Here is a 23930-nt window from a genome sequence, read left to right as displayed (position 1 = left end):
CATACCTGCTGGTGGACTTGAACTTACTAATATTGCCTGGGTAAATACTCCTGTCAAGTTGCTTCATGAACATAATGTTGCATGCCTGTTCCTGCACGGTCTGGAATCTACTTTGAATAATGTTGATGTACATACCTTCACTGTAAATAAAACATCACTTTGCATCATATCCTGCGTGTCTGCGTCTTTGGGAGTTCATCTGCACGAAGCAAAGCCTCGCCAGACGGAATGCCTGCTGGTGAGCATGACAGAATGCGACAGCCCACAACGACTCCCAGCAGATCTCAGGACAACGGAAGGTATGATTATATTCCTCAGAGAAAATTCAATAGACTTGATTCTGTGTTGTTTCTGGAGTTTTGTGCTGAACTGCAAAAGTTATTTCAAGTGCCTGCTGTTCGATTGTCACTACACACTACCTGGTCTGCATTGATTTCTCATTGCCTATTTGAGGGTGAATTGCTCGATTGGGCCCTTGAAACTTTGAACTTCTCTGACAGTTTTGTAAATGTTCCTGTGGAGTTTTTGAATTTTGCTTGTGCTGTTTGGTTAGGAAAGACAATTCCTCGTGCTACCTTTGATGAATTAATTTCTTCTGAACCTATACAATCAGCTGCAGCCCTCATGCAAATCAGAAACCTTGTCTCTGCTAAACCATCAAAAAGACAAAGTAAAAAATCTAAAACCAAGTCTTGTCAATCAAAGAAATCTATTAAAAGTTCAGTTGGTGCAGTGAAACTAATTCTGCAAGATGGATCTGAACCTGTGCCTGAACCCACAGTTAAAACTTCTGCTTGTCCATTTAGGGCAGACAATCCTGGGACATTCAAAAGACCTGTAAAAAAGTCTGCTAAACTCTCTCCTGTGCATAAACTGTGTATTGCATCTGATGTTATTCAGCAAACTACTGTTGTCATGCCAAGTCAATCTGCATCTACTCAGCATGTTAATGATTCTGCAACTTCTTCCTCTGCAAATCAAGTACTGGATGATCCATTGTCAGTAGCAACCACCTGTCTAAGTTATCAAAATGCTGGTTCCTCCATGTCAGAGGTAAAAACTGCTATGCATGCATCACCTTGTTCTGAATCTAACCCTGTGAAAAAAGTTTTTTCAACTCCAGCTTCTGTTGATCCATTGTCTATAGCAACAATAAGCAAAGTTTCTCAAACTGATGTTTTTGCTGCAACTGTTCCTCAAACTATTATGCATCCAGTTCAGTCTGATACTAAACTCAGTCCTGAGATGAAAAAATGTAAAACTTCAGTTTCTGCAATACGGTTGCCGTTAGCAACTGCAAACAAAAATACTTCAACTGACTTGCAGCCAGTAGCAACAGACTTTCTAACGTCTCCATTGCAACCATCACAATGTTGTCTGGATTCTGTGCTTAAGAACAGTGCTGAATCTGCAAACCCAGTGTTACCGTTGCCCTTAGCAACCACCAACCAATTCTTAAATACTGCCGTATCACAGTCTGCTAAAAAGGATCTTCAAACTGTTACTTTTTACTCATCCCAAGCTTTAGAGATTAAAAGTGTGGTAAATTCAACACCAGTAATTCCGTTGTCCATAGCAACCACCGATCAAACCTTGTTGAATAAAGATGCATCTCCACCATCATCTAAGGAAATGGACTCTGTTACTATGCATCTACTTCATTCTGTTCCGGACTCCAGTTCTGAAGTAAAAAAACGCCTCAAGTTCTATAGCTCTGTTACATTATGCAATTCTCGTTTCAGCCGGTTTGCGCTCCACATGTTCCATGTTCTTGCTGTTCCAAGTGCTTACAGATTGAGAGGCTCTATGCATCCATGTGACCGTTTCTTTTCATGGTATAGCACTGGAACAACATATAAGTTACCTACTGGAAAACCATATAAGTTACCTACTGCTTCATCTGCCTCTAGTACCCAAGTGTTGAACTCTGCAGTACAACCTTTATCTGCCAATTTGTCTACGCCAGAGACTTTGTCATCTAGTTCTGCTGTTGTGGAAACCCAGCATCTTGTTTCCCTGACTACAGACTCACTATGTACTGCAATAGAGTACCAGTCTCATGATACTTTAAGTCCTACTCCGTCTGCAGCATCACAAACTTTCTTTGCCACATCTGCCCAGTTGAACTTTGTCCAGTCGCAGTCCTGCCAGTCTGAGCTGGCCGATACTTTACAGCCTGATCAAAGTTTATGCCAAGTTTCTAATGTGAACTCTGATAAAAATGTTTCTGTGTTTAAACTTGTGTCAGTACAAGGGCCAGTTTGTACCCAGACTGTGAGCACATGTGCCAAGCCAGTGCTGCTCGTTAAGGAGAGCCAGCCAGAGCAGGCGAATGCTATGTCTAAGGGTGCAAACATAGAGCCTACACTCATGTGTAATCCTGAATTAATGTTACCCAGTTTTGAATCTGCAATTGAGCAAGGGCCAGTTTGTACCCAAACTATGAGCACATGTGCCGAGCCAGTGCTGCTCATTAAGGAGAGCCAGCCAGAGCAGGTGGATGCCATGTATAAGGGTACAGACACAGAGCCTATACCTATGTGTAATCTTGATGCATTAATGTCGCTCAGTTTTGAATCATTAATTGTGCCAGGGCCAGTCTGTATTAAACCCACGGCTACCAATGCCATGCCGGAGTCAGTCGATAAAGAGACAGGCTCAGTGCTGGTAGGTCACCTGCCAATGGGTACAGACACAGTGCCTGCACCTAGGTTTAGCCATGAATCTGTTCTTGATGATGATGATGATCTTGTTTCCCAGTCTAAGTGTGTCCCTTCCAGTGATATTGTTGTTCTTGAATCTCTTGTAAGCTCTGATCTGGAAGGTAAAATAGAACATGTCTCTCAGTTTCTCAAGTCTGAACCTATACCAGCTAGTACTGAGTTTGAGTGCACCAGGTGTGAGTCAGAGCCAATCCGAGGAATGATTGTGCCGGTCTCAGAATGCACTATACCAGTACATACAGTCACTGGGCCCGTACCTGTGCATACCGTTTCTGAAGGTATCGACACTGTGTCAGAGTCAGTGAAGGCTGAGTTGGTATCAGCTTGGGCCACATACGAAGAGCATGGGACTTTACCTCTTGATGTTTCCAAGTTGGAGAATGAAATTGTGTCTGATATTATGAATGGAGGAGTTTTGTGTTCCCTGTCCAGCAGCTCTTCCCTGTCCAGCAGCTCTTCCCTGTCCAGCAGCTCTTCCCTGTCCAGCAGCTCTTCCCTGTCCAGTAGTTCACCGTCCAGCAGTTCACCGTCCAGTGGTCCCCAGTCTAGCAGTCCCCTCTCCGGTGGTTCTCTGTCTAGCAGTTCCCTGTCCAGCAGTTCCCAGTCCAGTGTTGAGTCAGTTATTGATTTGATGTCTACAGAATTTGTGGAAGGTGAACAATCTTTTTTTGAGTTCCCCAATTGTGACAATTTCTCTAACACTCTGTGTACTTCAGGTATCAGTCATGTCATAGCTTGCCCTGATGCCTCCGCTCCAGCATGCCCAGATGTTGCCCTTGTGTCAGCATGCCCAGTCGCTGCCTCCGCTCCAGCATGCCCAGATGTTGCCCTTGTCTTAGCATGCCCAGTCGCTGCCTGCGCTCCAGCATGCCCAGATGTTGCCCTTGTGACTGTATGCCCAATTGCTGTCTGTACTTCAACAGGCCCAGATGTTGCTCTAAAGCCGGCATGCCCAGCAGTTGCTCATGCCCCAGCATGCTCTGACACTGCTACTGACCTGTCTTGTTCAGACACAGTTGCCATGTCTTGCAAATCAGGTTTTGGGGTCTCTTTGGGTACTTCCATAGGTCTTGGTGGACCGAATGGAATGTCTGAGGAATCCTCCATTACACTGAGAACTCTGGATGACTCTGAGGGGTTTCTAGAGATTTCAGAGAAAGTAGGACTTGGCTCTGTAGGTCAAGTTGGCAGTGTGCATTGCTCTGAAGGTTTCGGTTCTGCTGGGTATTGCTCTGAAGGTTCCGGTTCAGCTGGGTACTGCTCTGAAGGTTTCGGTTCAGCTGGGTATCGCTCTGAAGGTTCCGGTTTAACTGGGCATTGCTCTGAAGGTTCCGGTTTAACTGGGCATTGCTCTGAAGGTTCCGGGTTAATTGGGCATCGCTCTGAAGGTTCCGGGTTAACTGGGCATCGCTCTGAAGGTTTCGGTTCAGATGGGTATTGCTCTGAAGGTTTCGGTTCAGATGGGCATCGCTCTGAAGGTTCCGGTTCTATTGGGCATAGCTTTGGCAGAAATGATCCTGATGTGGTGTTTGAACGCGTGTCTGGTTTTGGGATGTTTCTGTTTGTCCTGATGTTTGGTAGGCACCCGGAGTGTGCCTTTAAAGGAGGGGGTAATGTTAGGATCCCCAGTTCTGCCTGTCATTGCAGTGATGGGCTGACTCTGCATTTGCTTCAGTCTGCACATTACTGCAATGGAATTGTATGCAAGTCTGTGAGGATTCTCAGTTCTGCCTGTCATTGCAGTGATGGGCTGACTGTCCCATCGGTTTTTGTCTGCACATTGCTGCAATGGAATTGCATGTGTGTGTGCAAGGATTCTCAGTTCTGTTTCTCACTGCAGTTATGGGCTGGCTTTGCATTTGGCTCAGTCCTGCTGCAGTGAGATTACATGGGAGTGTCTGAACACCTGCAAGGTGAGGGCCTTGTTAGCAGAGTACTTAAGATCCAGACTTCCCAGCAGCCTGTGCTGTCGCATTGTTTGTCCTCCCTGCTTGTGCAGCCTCAGTTCCTGCTCCTGTCTTGCCTGAGTCCTAGGAATTATATCTGTCTGGTTGCTCCAGTTCTGCCTGACCTCTTGGAGTTATAGCCCGTGTGTTTGCTCTTGTCCTGTATGCTGTATTCTGGATGAATAACTACATACCTGCTGGTGGACTTGAACTTACTAATATTGCCTGGGTAAATACTCCTGTCAAGTTGCTTCATGAACATAATGTTGCATGCCTGTTCCTGCACGGTCTGGAATCTACTTTGAATAATGTTGATGTACATACCTTCACTGTAAATAAAACATCACTTTGCATCATATCCTGCGTGTCTGCGTCTTTGGGAGTTCATCTGCACGAAGCAAAGCCTCGCCAGACGGAATGCCTGCTGGTGAGCATGACACTGGCATTCCAGAGACCGCAGGGTAGGGGGAGCATGTGCTTGTGAGTGGGATGGATGGAAATGAGGTTGGGGCGAGGATGGGTGTTGAAGTTATTTGTGGACAGAGAGCTGTGAAGCGGGTCAGCAGGGGATGCTTGTCTGGCAGCAGGCTGTGGCCCAGGGTTAGGCGATATATCACCAGCAGCAAGTAAAAGTAGGAGGGAGAGAGTAAGCAAATGTGAATGGGATTTAAATGTTTGTGAGGTTTTTGAGCTGCTGGAGGGAGAGAGAGATTTCAGGAGAGCTAACAGTTCATGAGAAGCTGAGTAAGGTGAGCAAAGCAGAGCAGATGAAATGAATATGGAGTGAGGTACACTGGGAGGATGCATATTGCAATGCAACTTGTAGATGTTTGCAGACAGGCAGAACATAAGAAAAAGTGCAGTAAACATGGTAAGTGTCAATGATTATCAGCAGGAAATTTCCAACTCCTAAACAGTTTATATGAGTATGCAGTTAGTGCAAGCAAACCTGTGTACATAAAGAGTCTACTTAGTAGTGCAACATATGTCCAGCAGTGGCATTTTGAGCAACAGCATTGGAGGCAGTTGTGGATGCAGAGTAGTAGTTTCCAGCAGAGTCCTTTGGCTGTTGAATCCTGTTTGAATTCCTGGGTGAATTCTTGGTAAATTTTTGGTAAGTTGTTGCAAAGCACTTTGTAATAAATGGCACTTAGGAATTAAATGGCACCAAATGACCTAGGCCACAAGTGACCTTCTTGCAGCGTTTAAATAGGTATGATAGCTGCCTTGGCTGAAATGGAAGTGATTCTCAATTAGAAATTGAGAAAAAGGTTCAGCTGGGGATGGGAGTGGCTACCAAAAAACAGGCCTGTAATAAATAATTGGTGGTCACTGGGCTGGAACACAAGGATTCACAGGATGTAATATGGGAATTTACAAACACTGCTGAACTACTTAAATTTATATTAAACAATCTTAGTAGCAATGTATGCAGCAAGCATACCAATTAACGGGAAGATAACGATTGCAGTCCCAAATTGTAAGGCAGACTTTTGCAAGGAATCAGCAAGCATACCAATTAAACGGGAAGATAACGATTGCAGTCCCAAATTGTAAGGCAGACTTTTGCAAGGAATCAGCAAGCATACCAATTAAACGGGAAGATAACGATTGCAGTCCCAAATTGTAAGGCAGACTTTTGCAAGGAAAATGTTCTGAGACGTTTCATTTCTTTGTCATTGGACAAACTTACAAAATCAGTGAGGGGTCAAATAATTATTTCCTCCACTGTATCTCTGACAGGCTGCAAGTAATTTTTTTTTTTTTAATGTGAATAACAAAAAATGTGTACATAGAAACAGGGACAAAGTCAGGAATGAAGGGAAAAGGAAGTGAAAAGAGGGTCAGGCTTTGCAAAGAGGTACTGTCGCTTCCATAAATGTAGACTTTTCATTGTTGAATGTAATGTATATTTTGGTGTACAGTAGTTAATGTTTATGTAATTGTCATATTCACTTGCAGATGGAGCCGTTTGAGGTTTGGTTGGAGGAAGCTGACACTGTTGACCGCATGTACCGCTATGCTCTGGGCAGGAGACACATTCCACGTGTCATACGGGAACGCACTGATGTGGCGCTGCTTTCTGATGGGGAACTGCTAAGGCTGACAAGGCTGAACAGGGCAGCCTTTGATGAGCTCTATGCTCATTTGGAACCCCATCTCAGGCCATTAGCATTTCGAGGTCATGCAGTTAGTGGGCAAACTAAGTTGTTTGCCTGCTTGCAGTTCCTGGCCTGTGGGGTGTCCCAGTCCACCATGAGTAGGGTTATATCCCAGTTCTTGATGGGCATGCGGAGGAGAAGCCGTGAGTTTATCCACTTCCCGCGTTCCCGTGCCCAATGAGATGCAGTCATGGTGGCCTTTTACCATCTTGGCCACATGCCCAATGTCATCGGGGCCATTGACTGCACCCATGTTGCACTTGTGCTTCCAAGTGCACAGGAGTATATGTACAGGAACCGGAAGTTTGGCCATTCATTGAATGTTAAAATAGTGTGTGGCCCTGACATGGAAGTTTTCTCCGTTGTCGCTAAATTCCCTGGTTCGTGTCACGATGCCCATATTTTACGTCAACCTGGCCTTTTTCATTTTTTTGATGCAGTGTATCAGGATGGTGGTTGGTTGCTTGGTAAGGTATATTTTCTTTAGTAGAGTGTACATTATAATGTCCATGTTGTATGTACTGTATTAATTATGAATGTAAATATTTGATCTTGCAGGTGATGCAGGATATCCGTGCCTGCCATGGATTTTGACACCTGTTGGCCATCCAAGCAATAGTGCGGAAGACCGCTATAACAGAGCACACATTAAGACCCGTTCTGTTGTAGAGGGTTGTTTTGGGCACTTAAAAACGCGATTCCGCTGCCTCGACAACAGTGGAGGTGCGTTGTTATACAAACCACAGAAGGTCATTGACATTATAGTGGCCTGCTGTGTGTTACATAACATCTGCATTAAAAATAACCTCCCTGGCTACAGGCTTCCCCACACACCCAGCTCTGATGATTTGGATGACTTTGCTGATGATGTCCGTAAGACAAGCGAAGCAGGCAATGAAGTCGTGCAAGAGTCATTGCTGATTTTTTTGTTTAATTTTTTTTGTTATTTTTTTCTCTCCCAATTTTTTTGTTGTTGTTGTTGTTGTTGAGGCAGCTTAGATAAAGTTGTTGGTCTTGCAATATTATGTGGGCATAGCCTTACAATGCTATTGTCCATTACTATCTAGGACTACACGTGTTCATTTAAAATATTACTGAGTGGATTGTTTAATATGTGTTCTGCCGATGTTTCACACCAACTGGCATGTTGTTTAGGAGGACATACATATACTGCATATTTATTTGTGTGCTAAACATATGTGCAAATGTGCTAAGCAATTAGGATACTGTGTATGTATTTGTGCTGTGTTGTTTTCTTGTATTAGTGCATGCATTTCCCTCTTTCACATACACATGTTTAAAATGTAACAATGTGAGGGCTCGTTCACATCTGAGCAGCGCAGATGGCAGTGGGATCCAAACGCAGCGCATACGATCGCACGCTATCTGCGCTGCTGCCTGCTGCGCTGCTGATTCCATCCATGACAGTGATGGGATCAGCTCTGCGCTTCCGGGAAAAATGCAGGCAGCAGTAGGCAATCGCTTCCCAGAGCATCGTACTGCTGCAGAGCGCTGTAGATGTGAACGGTAGAAGGGCAGTCTATGCCCTTCATCCGTTTGGGCAGTACGCAGGGTGTTCAAAGTGCACTATATGTGAATGAGCCCTCACACATCATTGTTTGAGTGCGCAGATTTGTAACTTGCGCAAAACTTTATGCGCACACAGTACAGTAGTGCTGTATGCTGAGTGGTGCTTTGAAATCCGCTATGCGCGCATTGCAACATATGATGCATTTTGGGGCTTGTATGCTGAGCGGCGCTTTGCAAACTGATGTACGCGCGTTGCATGCTTTGCGCAACGCAGCGTCTGGCGCTGTGTGTATACAGGAAGTTACAGGAAGTAGATGAAGTGTAGAGAGGGAAGCATAAGGATGCAGAACTTCACAGCACCAGAGAGGCTGTATTTGGCCACTGTAAGTATCTTGTTTGCAGTTGACACTATCTTGGGTTTGTGTGTGTGTGTGTGTGTGACTGTGTTCAGCTGTATGTATGTGTGTGTGTGTATATATATATATATATATATATATATATATATATATATATATATATATATATATATATATATATAATTTTTTTTTTTTTTTTTTTTTTTTTTTTTTTTTTAGGTACAGTATTTGTTTAATATTTTTGGATAAATGTCACTAGTACACACTGTGGTTGTTTACCTAGGCATGAAAGTTTTCTGATGGACTGAAGGGTATGTGTCTTTTTTTGTTTATTTTATTTTTGTTTTATGTGGGTTAGTATGTGCATTTTAGCTGTAGATGTGCACATGGACTGGATGAAAGTGGTTTACAATTATGATATATGTTTTTTTGTTCATAAAATTTTTGGTTTCTTCTTGTTTTAATAATTGTTTAAAGGGACTCCGAGCAGTGAAGAAACTATGGAAAGATGCACATCATTTTAAAGCTTTCTTTCTCCTCTTTCCAATGATATATAAACCACCACCCTACGCCTTTTAGTTTTCGCTATTTTCATGATTGAAATTGCCGCGGCCGCGATTTCGATCGCGAAAATAGAGAAAACTAAAAGGCGTAGGGCAACGATGTAGGTGTCGTCAGAAAGAGGAGAAAGAGAGCTTTAAAATGATATCCATCAAGCCATAGTTATATTGTATTACCCAGGGCGACTTTTTGTCAAAGTCAGCAGCTGCATTCAGCAGAGTGGAGCTGCTGACACTGGGGAAAGTGTCGTCCTGTGTAATACAAGTAACTATGGAAAGATGGATATCATTTTAAAGCTCTCTTTCTCCTCTTTCTGACGACACCTAAATCGTTGCCCTACACCTTTTAGTTTTCTCTATTTTCGCGATCGAAATTGCGGTCGCGGCAATTTCAATCGCGAAAATAGCGAAAACTAAAAGACGTAGGGTGGTGGTTTATATATCATTGGAAAGAGGAGAAAGAGAGCTTTAAAATGATATGCATCTTTCCATAGTTTCTGCACTGCTCGGAGTCCCTTTAAACATTTCATACTGTTCTCTTGTTTATCACTGTGTTTAGCTATGTCCACACCTATATAGTATGGTTAAATGATTGTTGTTCACTCCAGGTGTGTGTGCGATCATATTGTCTGTGTGGAGATCCTGAGGGACCTGGCATGCTTGTTGTAAAATGTGGAAATGTAAACATAGATGTGTTGCTTTTTGTGGGTTTTTTTGGGAATTTTTATGCTAAAATAAGGTGGAAAAGGCCTAGTGCCATTACTTTGGCCTAGGTTTGTCTATTCACATGGCTATTTGTGTGAAAGGTGTTTATGAATAGCACCTTGACGCACTCTTGTTTCTATCCTTGCGGCCACCCCAACAACATAATGTAATGGAGTGAGGCCACTGATGCAGTTGTACATTTATGTGTACCTGAACATTACACACAAGATAGTGATTTATGTTAACTACTGCATACAACTGCATGTGTGGCCTCAGGCCGTTAGTGTCATCAAACAGGCACAGAGGCGGGGTTCCGGTAATAATGTTTTGTTGTACATGCTCTATACATGCCATTTGCAGTGATTATGGTCTTTCATGTAAAATCATTGGCATCATCATGCCTGTCAGGTTGCTTAAACTGTACGTGATGACTACTGACATGCATTTGTAGTTTAACTTAAAGTGGCAGTGCTTAGAAACATCTGTAGTTGAGTCAAGCTTTTTTGCCTTTCACAATGCACATAATGGTTTTTGAAATCGATGTTAATAAATAATTGATGTTGTTTTCAACTTTACTAATCATGCAATACTACTACAGTGACATGTTAGTATTTATAATTATTGTCAATTTTATAATTTTGTGTAAAATTGTATTGACTATAATGCAACAAGGCTCATCCCACACAAAGACAGGATAATGGTCATTACAGTTGTTCTTTTCATCCCTTTAAAAGCAATATTTCACATATAATCCACTGCCCCCTTCTGATAACATATGAAAAAGTAACAAAATCACAAGTTAGTGTTGCAATTTCTACAGTTAGTCCACAGGTCCACCAAGGGTAACAGATTCACATGCAGTATTTTGTTGCTAGTGAGCGTGTCTTCTGCATAATGATGTATGTGGCGACTGTTTTTCCTACTAACGTCCAAAAAACTACCCGTACACGCCTTGCATTTATGACAGTGTTGTTGTTAGTCAACTGTTTTGTCATATACATTTTGGTATGGTTTTTATTAGTTGGTTGTTAGGTAACCCCTGCACAAAAGTTCTTAGTTAGACAATTGGACATGATCCAATTTTAACTTATTACTCTTGTTTTGCTGGTTGCTGTTTGATTTGATGAAGTCTACTTGACTGGTGCTTACAGTTGAACATTATGTTTAACCATTACCCAGTGCTATTTATCAAAACAGTTTTGCATGGTGAAATTACATCCTACTGATCCAAATCTATGATTCTTGTACTTACAAACAATGCTACAGAGGAATTATGATGGGCTCCGGGACCTCTTTCAAAAGCGAGCCATTGTGGAGGAGGTGCGTGCTCAACTTTGGGTGAGGTACCAGAAGCGCCATACGGTCACCCAGATTCAACGGCGATGGTCGGATATGAAGAGGAGGGACAGGAGATTTCTCCTTCAAGTCCGGGATTGCCACGTGCCTAGTAAGCAATGTGCATACACAAGTTTCAACAGATATGTTAGTATAGTTGTTACTTGATTATTTATATTTGTTATTCTGATGTGTTTTGTTTTTATTTTTGAAATCCCTTTTCCATTCTGATACATGTGGCAATGTTTGTAGTGTGGTCAATAGTATAGTAAGCAGCTACACATGCATGCAGTCACAGTATAGTAATTAGCAAAACCAGGTAAAATATACACTAGCAAACACCGTGTTCTATATGCTTTTCACCCACTTTCCACTACACGCAGATTTGATGTAGAATGGATTGTGAGAAATGTACTCCAATGAATGGCGCATGTACAATTGCAAGTACCAAAATGGTGGTGCATGCAAATAGACTCCTTGTCATTAATCAAAGTCATTTTTTCTGCCTCTATTTGGCATAAAAAATGTGTGTATTGCAAACAGGCCCTTAGGTGTCTGAGTGAACCACAAAGGTTTTTTTTACATACAAAATTAACATATAGCAAGCCGGTGTTATTACTATTTGATTACCTACAGCCCCTAAACAACCATGCAAAAAAAGGGACTCCAATCTTAGTAAGTAGTTTAGTCATGTTATCTAAATTATGCAGACTAATGTCAAGAGGACAGCACATTGCTTAATGCCTGCTACACCACACCCTTTAGATGTGTATCTGGTTGTTTATAAATTTTGATTTATGTTTATAGAGACACTTAAACAAGGTAAAGTCCATCATTCTAGGTGCCACATTTCTCTCAAACTGTTAAGTGATAGCAACTGTATGAACGTATTATCACTCTTATCGTGTGTAAATGGTAATTTTTCATTTTAACAAAATGGATGGCACTTATTTTTTCAATATTAAATTTTTTTTATGTGTATCCAAGTGCAGTGGAGCATGTGTATGGTGCTTATTAGTTTGTCATTTTTCAATAGATGCTCATATGCCACGCCGTCTACGGCGTCCTCGTAGGCCAGTGGAGCCCTTTTTGGAGGAATCTCCTGACTCAGACAGCCCACCGCCGTTGAATGTGGGTGACCAAGCACCGCCTGCAGACCAGCCCCAGGACTCCAACCAGCATGCTGGACCCCCTGCACTACACCCCCAGAACCCAACACCCCCTGATGAAGAGGCAGGATCATCAGGCCAGCAAGAGGGTGACAGAGATGGTAGGCGGCAACAACGAAGACGCCTCAGTAAGTTGCAACATTGCAAACTTCTAGACAGACTTGACATGCTTATTAGTGTAATTAAAATTAATTTTGTTTCCATTTTGCAGGACGAGCACAAATGGCGGAGATTGGGTGTCAGCTAGCCCGTGTGGTGGAGGCCTTTCAACAGCAATAGCCGACTCAGAGTCCAAATCGGACTCTGATCACTAATTGTGTGTTTTTTGAATTTTTATTTTTTTTATCTTCAAATGTTTCCGGCATATTTTAATGTTTGTTAAATAAATATTGTTATAGTCACTTTTTCATTTGGTTGTTTATTCATACTTTTATTGTGTGTAGCTGATTGTTATCAAAATAGTTTTGTGCAGCTAGTCATGTTACTGGGAACAATCACTGTAATACCGTTCCACAACTCATTAGTAAAACCATATACAGGGAGTGCAGAATTATTAGGCAAATGAGTATTTTGACCACATCATCCTCTTTATGCATGTTGTCTTACTCCAAGCTGTATAGGCTCGAAAGCCTACTACCAATCAAGCATATTAGGTGATGTGCATCTCTGTAATGAGAAGGGGTGTGGTCTAATGACATCAACACCCTGTATCAGGTGTGCATAATTATTAGGCAACTTCCTTTCCTTTGGCAAAATGGGTCAAAAGAAGGACTTGACAGCCAGGCTCCGAAATGTCAAAAATAGTGAGATATCTTGCAGAGGGATGCAGCACTCTTAAAAATGCAAAGCTTCTGAAGCGTGATCATTGAACAATCAAGCGTTTCATTCAAAATAGTCAACAGGGTTGCAAGAAGCGTGTGGAAAAACCAAGGCGCAAAATAACTGCCCATGAACTGAGAAAAGTCAAGCGTGCAGCTGCCAAGATGCCACTTGCCACCAGTTTGGCCATATTTCAGAGCTGCAACATCACTGGAGTGCCCAAAAGCACAAAGTGTGCAATACTCAGAGACATGGCCAAGGTAAGAAAGGCTGAAAGACAACCACCACTGAACAAGACACACAAGCTGAAACGTCAAGACTGGGCCAAGAAATATCTCAAGACTGATTTTTCTAAGGTTTTATGGACTGATGAAATGAGAGTGAGTCTTGATGGGCCAGATGGATGGGCCCATGGCTGGATTGGTAAAGGGCAGAGAGCTCCAGTCCGACTCAGACGCCAGCAAAGTGGAGGTGGAGTACTGGTTTGGGCTGGTATCATCAAAGATGAGCTTGTGGGGCCTTTTCGGGTTGAGGATGGAGTCAAGCTCAACTCCAAGTCCTACTGCCAGTTTCTGGAAGACACTTTCTTCAAGCAGTGGTACAGGAAGAAGTCTGCATCCTTCAAGAAAAACATGATTTTCATGCAGGACAATGCTCCATCACACGCGTCCAAGTACTCCACAGCGTGGCTGGCAAGAAAGGTTATAAAAGAAAAAAAACTAATGACATGGCCTCCTTGTTCACCAGATCTGAACCCCATTGAGAACCTGTGGTCCATTATAAAATGTGAGATTTACAAGGAAGGAAAACAGTACACCTCTCTGAACAGTGTCTGGGAGGCTGTGGTTGCTGCTGCACACAATGTTGATGGTGAACAGATCAAAACACTGACAGAATCCATGGATGGCAGGCTTTTGAGTGTCCTTGCAAAGAAAGGTGGCTATATTGGTCACTGATTTGTTTTTGTTTTGTTTTTGAATGTCAGAAATGTATATTTGTGAATGTTGAGATGTTATATTGGTTTCACTGGTAAAAATAAATAATTGAAATGGGTATATATTTGTTTTTTGTTAAGTTGCCTAATAATTATGCACAGTAATAGTCACTTGCACACACAGATATCCCCCTAAAATAGCTAAAACTAAAAGCTACTTTCAAAAATATTCAGCTTTAATATTAATGAGTTTTTTGGGTTCATTGAGAACATGGTTGTTGTTCAATAATAAAATTATTCTTCAAAAATACAACTTGCCTAATAATTCTGCACTCCCTGTAGGAATGTGTAAAGTAGGAATGGTCCCATGTATTTTGTGGAGTGTTAGTTACCATTCACTATTATGTCATAAAGGTAGCTGTGCACAAATTAAAAATAATGTTAGTTTACACATATGTTTGTATGTGCATATTGGCAGCAACAATACTTTGGCATTTCAACTTTACTTTGCTGAAGTCTGGTGTTTGTCAATATGTTATGGCCAAACCCACGATGGAATGTACTATTAATAATTATATACCATCCAACAGTGGGTGACTTTTACAATAGTCATATAAGCTGGTGTTACATGTATGGTACAGTCAGAATCCATATTTTTTTTTAAAAAAAGCTCTAGACTTGAATGCAGTGCAAAATATTTATTTGCTTACAAAGGTAGAAATAGCATCCTTTTGTGCCTAGGCAACATCTGCCAAATGTAACATTATTTGGTTTTGGCGCTCATGGGCATCAGCAAGGCGCTGTAAGGCTACATTTTGTCCCTCTTGCCCACCGGCCAATCTACTCAAAATTACATTCTGACGTTCAACTACCTCTGTCAACCGTGACAATATTATGTTTTGACCCTCGGCTAGAGTGGCCCCTTGTCCCAAGGTGCACAAAATCTCTCGACCAGTTCCCTGCAGCTCAGCGAGATCATCATGGAATTGGCTCATGTGGTCACTCATGAGCAGGGCCGGATTTAGCACTAGGCACTGTAGGCACGTGCCTACAGGCGCCATGTGCTACAGAGGCGGCAGACAGCAGCGCAGCAAATCTCTCCAGCTGTCCTAACTCACCATGACAGCGCGCCCCGCTCCACATCCGCCCCTGCTGTTCATCGGGTGTTGTATCGCAGCGCTAATATCCGCTGCAATGCCGCCCCACTCTGCACTGAATCTCTCAGTGCATCTGCTGACAGAGCTCCTGCGACAGGGGAGAGGGAGGGGCGGTGTGCCCAAACTTCCGTCGGGACTCGGAGTGTGTGTAGCCGCTCAAGCAGAGCTTTCTCCCCGGACAGGCATGAGAGGGAACAGGCTTCATGCTGCTGCAGCTCCAGCCGGAGAAAGAGTGTGGGATCCTCCTCCCTCTCCTCAAGGAAACTTCAAAGGCCGTCTCTGCTGTGCTGGTGAAGTATTTGTTTTTTTTCTTCTTTTAGCAGTTTGATTGTCCGGAGGTTAGGGGGGAATGGAGGGGGGTTGTAAAGTGTGTGTACATTGTATGTATGCGTGTTGTGTGAGCCATGGTGTGTGTACAGTGTGTGTCAGGATGTCTGTGTGTGTCCACAGCATGTGTGTGTCCACAGCATGTGTGTGTGCAGTGTGTGCGTGTGTGTGTGTCTCTTTGTGTACCAGTGTGGGTGTGTGGCAGAGTGTGTGTGTGTGTGTGTGTGGTTGCCTTTGTGTACCAGTGTGTGTGTGTGTGCGCATGTGTGTGACAGAGTGTGTGTGTCTCTTTGTGTGTGTGTATCCACAGTGTGTGTATGTGTGTGCCAGAGAGTGTGTTTGTGTGCAGGGCCAGCTCTACAATATAGGCAAGGGGGGCATTACCCCCTGGCACCAGAGTCCGTAGGGGCCCCCCAAGTGTATACCATTTTGCCCCTTCAGTTTGCCCCACTGCGGCCACCCGTGGCTTGTGTAACTGTGCTGTGTGCAGGCAGGGGAGGGAGGCAGGGATACATACGTTACCTGTTTTGCATCATGGTTTCCATGGTTCCCTTTCCGCCTGTTGGAACGCAGTGGCGCTCTCCCACAACGTGATGTCACATTCCAGCATCACGTCGGGGAGAGCGCCGCTACTGTCTACCAGGCAGGACGAGAACCATGTAAACCACAATGCCTCCTTCCTGTGCCTGCTGAGCTGCTGACTTACCCCACCACCATCCGCACAACACAGTTATACAACCGCGGGTGACCATGGCAGGGCAAACTGAATTTTTAAAGGGGCAAAATGGGAGATGCTTGGGGGGCTCCTACAGACTTTGAATCAGGTAAAGTATGTGCATACCTCCCTCCCCTGCCTGCTGAGCTGCCCACCACCATAACAGCCCACCACCATCCACACCACACAGTTATGCCCACCACCATCCACACCACACAGTTATGCCCACCTCCACCCACACCACACAGCTATGCCCACCACCATCCACACCATACAGTTATGCCCACCACCATCCACACCACACAGCTATGCCCACCACCATCCACAGGCCCGCCATCAGGGGGGGACATCCGTGACTCCCGTCACGGGCCCGGCCCTGCAGGGGGGCCCCATCCCCGCCGCGGCCCTGGCGGGTGCCGCCCGGCCGCCGCTCAACCCCCCATGACCGCTGCTCCCTCCCTCCCTCCATCCCTCTAACCGCCGCCGCCGCCTCCACCTAGTCAGACCCCGATCAGACGGCGACAATAGTGCGGGCGCTAGGACCCAGCGCCCGCACTGATATGCGGAAGTGACGTCACTTCCGCATATAGAGCGGGTGCGTCCAGCGCCCGCTCTGGTCGGGTCGCCGCTGATCTTGAGGTCTGACGCTGGGCAGCACTCACTGGCAAGGTAGGGGAGGCAGCGGAGGCGGCGACGACGACGGCGGCAGCGGCTGGGGGGGGGGCGGCTCCCTGTCACTCGCTCACTAGCTAAAGGGCCTCCCTGTCACTCACTCACTACCTAAAGGGCCTCCCTGTCATTCACTCACTATTAAAAGGGCCTCACTGTCACTCATTCCCTAAAGGGCCTCCCTGTCACTCACTCACTAGCTAAAGGGCCTCCCTGTCACTCACTCACTACTTAAAGGGCCTCCCTGTCACTCACTCACTACTTAAAGGGCCTCCCTGTCACTCACTCACTACCTAAAGGGCCTCCCTGTCACTCACTCACTACTTAAAGGGCCTCCCTGTCACTCACTCACTACTTAAAGGGCCTCCCTGTCACTCACTCACTAGCTAAAGGGCCTCCCTGTCACTCACTCACTAGCTAAAGGGCCTCCCTGTCACTCACTCACTACTTAAAGGGCCTCCCTGTCACTCACTCACTACTTAAAGGGCCTCCCTGTCACTCACTCACTCCCTAAAGGGCCTCCCTGTCACTCACTCCCTAAAGGGCCTCCCTGTCACTCACTCACTACCTAAAGGGCCTCCCTGTCACTCACTCACTATTAAAAGGGCCTCCCTGTCACTCACTCCCTAAAGGGCCTCCCTGTCACTCACTCACTAGCTAAAGGGCCTCCCTGTCACTCACTCACTACTTAAAGGGCCTCCCTGTCACTCACTCACTACTTAAAGGGCCTCCCTGTCACTCACTCACTACTTAAAGGGACTCCCTGTCACTCACTCCCTAAAGGGCCTCCCTGTCACTCACTCACTAGCTAAAGGGCCTCCCTGTCACTCACTCACTACTTAAAGGGCCTCCCTGTCACTCACTCACTACCTAAAGGGCCTCCCGGTCACTCACTCACTAGCTAAAGGGCCTCCCTGTCACTCACTCACTAGCTAAAGGGCCTCCCTGTCACTCACTCACTAGCTAAAGGGCCTCCCTGTCACTCACTCATTAGCTAAAGGGCCTCCCTGTCACTTACTCACTAGCTAAAGGGGCTCCCTGTCACTCACTTGCTAAAGGGGCTCCCTGTCACTCACTCACTACCTAAAGGGGCTCCCTGTCACTCACTCACTACCTAAAGGGGCTCCCTGTCACTCACTCACTACCTAAAGGGGCTCCCTGTCACTCACTCACTACCTAAAGGGGCTCCCTGTCACTCACTCACTACCTAAAAGGGCTCCCTGTCACTCACTGCCTAAAGGGCTCCATGTCACTCACTGCCTAAAGGGCTCCATGTCACTCACTACCTAACCTGGGGGTCCCTGTCAGAATCCAGGTGAGAGGTGTCTACCATAATAAGGGGGCATTCTGCCTATTTATGTGAAATGCTGTCTATTTATGTGCCTCATGACTGCTGAATTTGTCTTGTTGGGGGCCTAATGATTGAATTTTTACTTGTTGGGGGCCTCATGATTTGTTGGGAGCCTCAAGATTGCTGAATTTGTCTTGTTGGGGGCCTCATGATTTGTTGGGGGTCTCACGATTGCTGAATTTGTCTTGTTGGGGGCCTCATGATTGCTGAATTTGTCTTGTTGGGGGCTTCATGATTGCTGAATTTGTCTTGTTGGGGGCTTCATGATTGCTGAATTTGTCTTGTTGGGGGCCTCATGGTTTGTTGGGGGCCTCATGATTGCTAACTGCGAGACTATGGGAAAAGCTGAATCATTACCATATGAGACAATAGCATTAAACCTACTTTTTTAGCTTTTTTAAACAGAAAATAAAACTGGGAGGTTCTAAAAAAATGATGGAGCACTTCCTCCTTCCGGCTTGAAGGAGGAAGTGCTCGATATCGAGGCTTGCAACGCGTCCATTCGGACACTTGCACCTCGTTGAAACGCTGGGTGGAGAACGGCGTTCTGGGTAATTAACCCCGCCGCATCTAGCCACTCAGCTGTGGCAATTAGAGCTAACTTGAATCACGAGTATCCACCGTGGTTATTCGTGATTAATTTGTGGACAGCAAGCCTCCAACTAGCTCTGCCAACATGTAATGGCTACGCACATTTCTCAGTTTGTGTGGGGGGGGGGGGGCCCGGACTGATGATTTGTGAGGGGCCCCAAAATTTCTGATGGCGGCCCTGACCATCCACACAGCTATGCCCACCACCATCCACACCACACAGCTATGCCCACCACCATCCACACCACACAGTTATGCCCACCACCATCCACACCACACAGCTATGCCCACCTCCATCCACACCACACAGCTATGCCCATCACCATCCACACTACACAGCTATGCCCACCACCATCCACACCACACAGCTATGCCCACCACCATCCACACAGCTATGCCCACCACCATCCACACCACACAGCTATGCCCACCACCATCCACACCACACAGCTATGCCCACCACCATCCACACCACACAGCTATGCCCACCACCATCCACACCACACAGTTATGCCCACCACCATCCACACCACACAGCTATGCCCACCTCCATCCACACCACACAGTTATGCCCATCACCATCCACACTACACAGCTATGCCCACCACCATCCACACAGCTATGCCCACCACCATCCACACCACACACCTATGCCCACCTCCATCCACACCACACAGCTATGCCCACCTCCATCCACACCACACAGCTATGCCCATCACCATCCACACCACACAGCTATGCCCACCACAATCCACACAGCTATGCCCACCACCATCCACACCACACAGCTATGCCCACCACCATCCACACCACACAGTTATGCCCACCACCATCCACACCACACAGCTATGCCCACCTCCATCCACACCACACAGCTATGCCCACCACCATCCACACCACACAGCTATGCCCACCACCATCCACACCACACAGCTATGCCCACCTCCATCCACACCACACAGCTATGCCCATCACCATCCACACTACACAGCTATGCCCACCACCATCCACACAGCTATGGCCACCACCATCCACACCACACAGCTATGGCCACCACCATCCACACCACACAGCTATGCCCACCACCATCCACACCACACAGCTATGCCCACCACCATCCACACCACACAGCTATGCCCACCTCCATCCACACCACACAGCTATGCCCACCACCATCCACACCACACAGCTATGCCCACCACCATCCACACAGCTATGCCCACCACCATCCACACCACACAGCTATGCCCACCACCATCCACACCACACAGCTATGCCCACCACCATCCACACCACACAGTTATGCCCACCACCATCCACACCACACAGCTATGCCCACCTCCATCCACACCACACAGCTATGCCCATCACCATCCACACTACACAGCTATGCCCACCACCATCCACACAGCTATGCCCACCACCATCCACACCACACAGCTATGCCCACCTCCATCCACACCACACAGCTATGCCCACCTCCATCCACACCACACAGCTATGCCCATCACCATCCACACTACACAGCTATGCCCACCACCATCCACACAGCTATGCCCACCACCATCCACACCACACAGCTATGCCCACCACCATCCACACCACACAGTTATGCCCACCACCATCCACACCACACAGCTATGCCCACCTCCATCCACACCACACAGCTATGCCCACCACCATCCACACCACACAGCTATGCCCACCACCATCCACACCACACAGCTATGCCCACCTCCATCCACACCACACAGCTATGCCCATCACCATCCACACTACACAGCTATGCCCACCACCATCCACACAGCTATGGCCACCACCATCCACACCACACAGCTATGGCCACCACCATCCACACCACACAGTTATGCCCACCACCATCCACACCACACAGCTATGGCCACCACCATCCACACCACACAGCTATGCCCACCACCATCCACACCACACAGCTATGCCCACCACCATCCACACCACACAGTTATGCCCACCACCATCCACACAGCTATGCCCACCACCATCCACACCACACAGCTATGCCCACCACCATCCAAACTACACAGTTATGCCCACCACCATCCACACCACACAGCTATGCCCACCACCATCCACACCACACAGCTATGTCCACCACCATCCACACCACACAGTTATGCCCACCACCATCCAAACAACACTGTTACACAAGCCGTGGCTGTGTTGCTGCGAGAAATTCACCAAAAAGGTATCCTGCTGTAGCCATGAAGTCATGTTGCATGCCGCAAGGGAGGGAAGAGACACAGAACTTGCAGCCATTAATATCTGCTGTAAAGTGCTGTGGCTGTTTAGACCTGCAGGCACTGGTGTTTACATTTTCAACAAAGCTTATTAAAATACCTGAATTTTCCAGAAGTAAATCTTTGTGAGGGCTCACCCTGCTGCCAATGCCATTTCAGGTCTCTCCCTACTTATGTTCCCTGGGGCCCCTGCACCGTTTCTGCCAGTGTACCAACTCACCTGCCCTGGTGCATTCACTCCCCATCTTCATCCTTGCTAGTTGTATCATCTCACTAACCTGACCCATGTCATTATGTAATAACTAGCAAGGATGAAGACGAGAGTGTACGGGCTAATAGAGCAGTGCGCCAGGACAGGTGAGATGATACGCTGGCAAAAATAGTGCAGGGGCCCCCATGGAGCCTAACTCAAAGGGAGACCTGGGATGGCCTGGCAGTGCATGAGGGGTTGGGGATAGATCAAGATGGGGGCAGGCTGGCCAGAGTTTGCCAGTATACGGCGCCCTGCACACTGCAAATCAGTTTTGCGATTCCGTTCCCGATTCCGATTTTCAATTCCGATTTTCCCTGAATACATTCAACAGAAAAATGGATCAAAAAATGCAGCATGCAGTAAAGATTAAAAATCGGAATTGGATGTTAAAAATATTAAAAATCGGAATCGCATGCAGTGTGCAGGGAACCTACACCCGCTTGTGACTGGCATTTGGGGCTGGTCTTTGATGCACCACACTGCTCTTTATAGAGACAACATGCTCTAAATTTGGTAAAATCTGACTGTAAAAGGGGTGTGGCCTGTGCAAAGGGGCGGGGTTAAGGGCGCCAGAACTTCTGTGCCTATAGGCTCCTAAGCTGTAAATCCGGCCCTGCTCATGAGCCTACGATAATCTCGCTGAGCCTGCAGGAACTGGCGAGAGTGCCACCGTACTGTATTAAATTCTTGACGGCTTTGGGATGGAGGGGATAATGAAGTTGATGAATGCTGATCACTAGCTGGCCCCTGCTCAGAATGGTCTATCACCGATGTTGCTGAGGCCAGTTCTGAGGTGTCTGGGGAATTTGAAGAGATATGTAACCCCAACTCTTGCCCTTCCAGTTCATCTTCTTCCAGTGGTAAGTTAACATCCACAGATGGTCTTTCACCTAGTAGGTGAAACAAACAAATGTTACTGATTTGGAAATGACACGCTTACACATATTAAAACGGTGTATTCAGTGTGAAGCACAGTGTAAAGTATGGTTTGGTGAATAGCGTAATGTTCAACCTCTATATTATGCTGGGCATACACGGGTAGATATGGCGGACGATTATCCCCCGGATTGACTAGCGCCACATCCCCGCTCGTCCGTATTGATTCCTGCTTGTCCCCGCCGGTGCTTCTTATCTTCCGCTTCATTTGCTCATATTGTCCGGCCGTGGGAATCAAGCACAGAATAGAATCACGCGGTGATGGGGCCATTTGGATATCAATCAAGCCATCAGCGGCTCCATTGCTAATGAATTATTGTGCCGTGTATGTACAGCATAAGTGGCTCAGTGTATCCACATTCACAGTGATTAAAGTGTGTGATGCACTGTTCAGAAAATAACCTTGTTTTGGGAAAAATTAAGCATTTACAATAAGACTGAAGGGCCCATTAACAATTGTGCGTTTAGGTTAAATAGAAAAAAAAATTAAACTACAAATAAATGGCCTAGCATGATTAAAGCCCATGTGGCAGTTCTTGAAAGTTCACTTAGGCCTGATTGTGGCACAATCTTAACGAATGCAACCTGCTAATCTTTTTTACTAAAAGATTCTAATTATGTTGCTCAAAATACCTTTCGGTCATATACAAGGTGTGAAGCCAATTGTCCCACAAGCAACCCACTAATTAATTATTTATAGGGGGCCAAACAAATCACAATTTACAAACTCAAACCATGGTCCTCACTTTCAGGGCCGATTCATACTACCAGAGCTTTCTTCAAAGTAGAGATGTAAAAAGATTTTGAAAATACAATGCTATGTACAATCTCACATTGCTCCAGTGTGAGCAAACACATAGGATAACATTATCAAGAGCTTTTAAATTAAATGAGCACCAAACTAAACTCTTCTATTGTGAATCAGTCCACACAGTCTAAAATGTCATTGTTCCATTGTAGGTCTTAGCACATTTATGCTAATGCACAAATCACTCACTAGTTATGCAGTTATTGTTTATAGTGGTGAATACCTTTCAAAAAAACAATCAAAAAATAAATGTGTTCAATTTAGGATAACACCTTCACTTTTCTGTCACGTTTCCACATATAACAAAGCCATGTGTGTACATTTTGACACTCACCAGCTGATGTTGTTTCGGGAACAATGGGCTCCAAATTCAATAAGACTTCTTGGCCCATGGAATCTACACCAAAACATGTGGAATGTTAGTGGGAGAGCAAATACATAAACAAAGGCATGCCTGATATGTAATACATATCAGAATCAGATTTTATTTCGCCAAGTACAATGGAGGTTGTACCCGGAATTGGTTTTGACACTGCAGGGTCGGTGGTGGTACAGTAACATACAGTGAACAAAATAAACATACAGTGCATAAGCATACATTGGATACA

This window comes from Hyperolius riggenbachi, chromosome 11 (assembly GCF_040937935.1).
Source record: "Hyperolius riggenbachi isolate aHypRig1 chromosome 11, aHypRig1.pri, whole genome shotgun sequence".
NCBI lineage: Eukaryota > Metazoa > Chordata > Amphibia > Anura > Hyperoliidae > Hyperolius > Hyperolius riggenbachi.
This window is presented reverse-complemented; position numbering follows the sequence as displayed.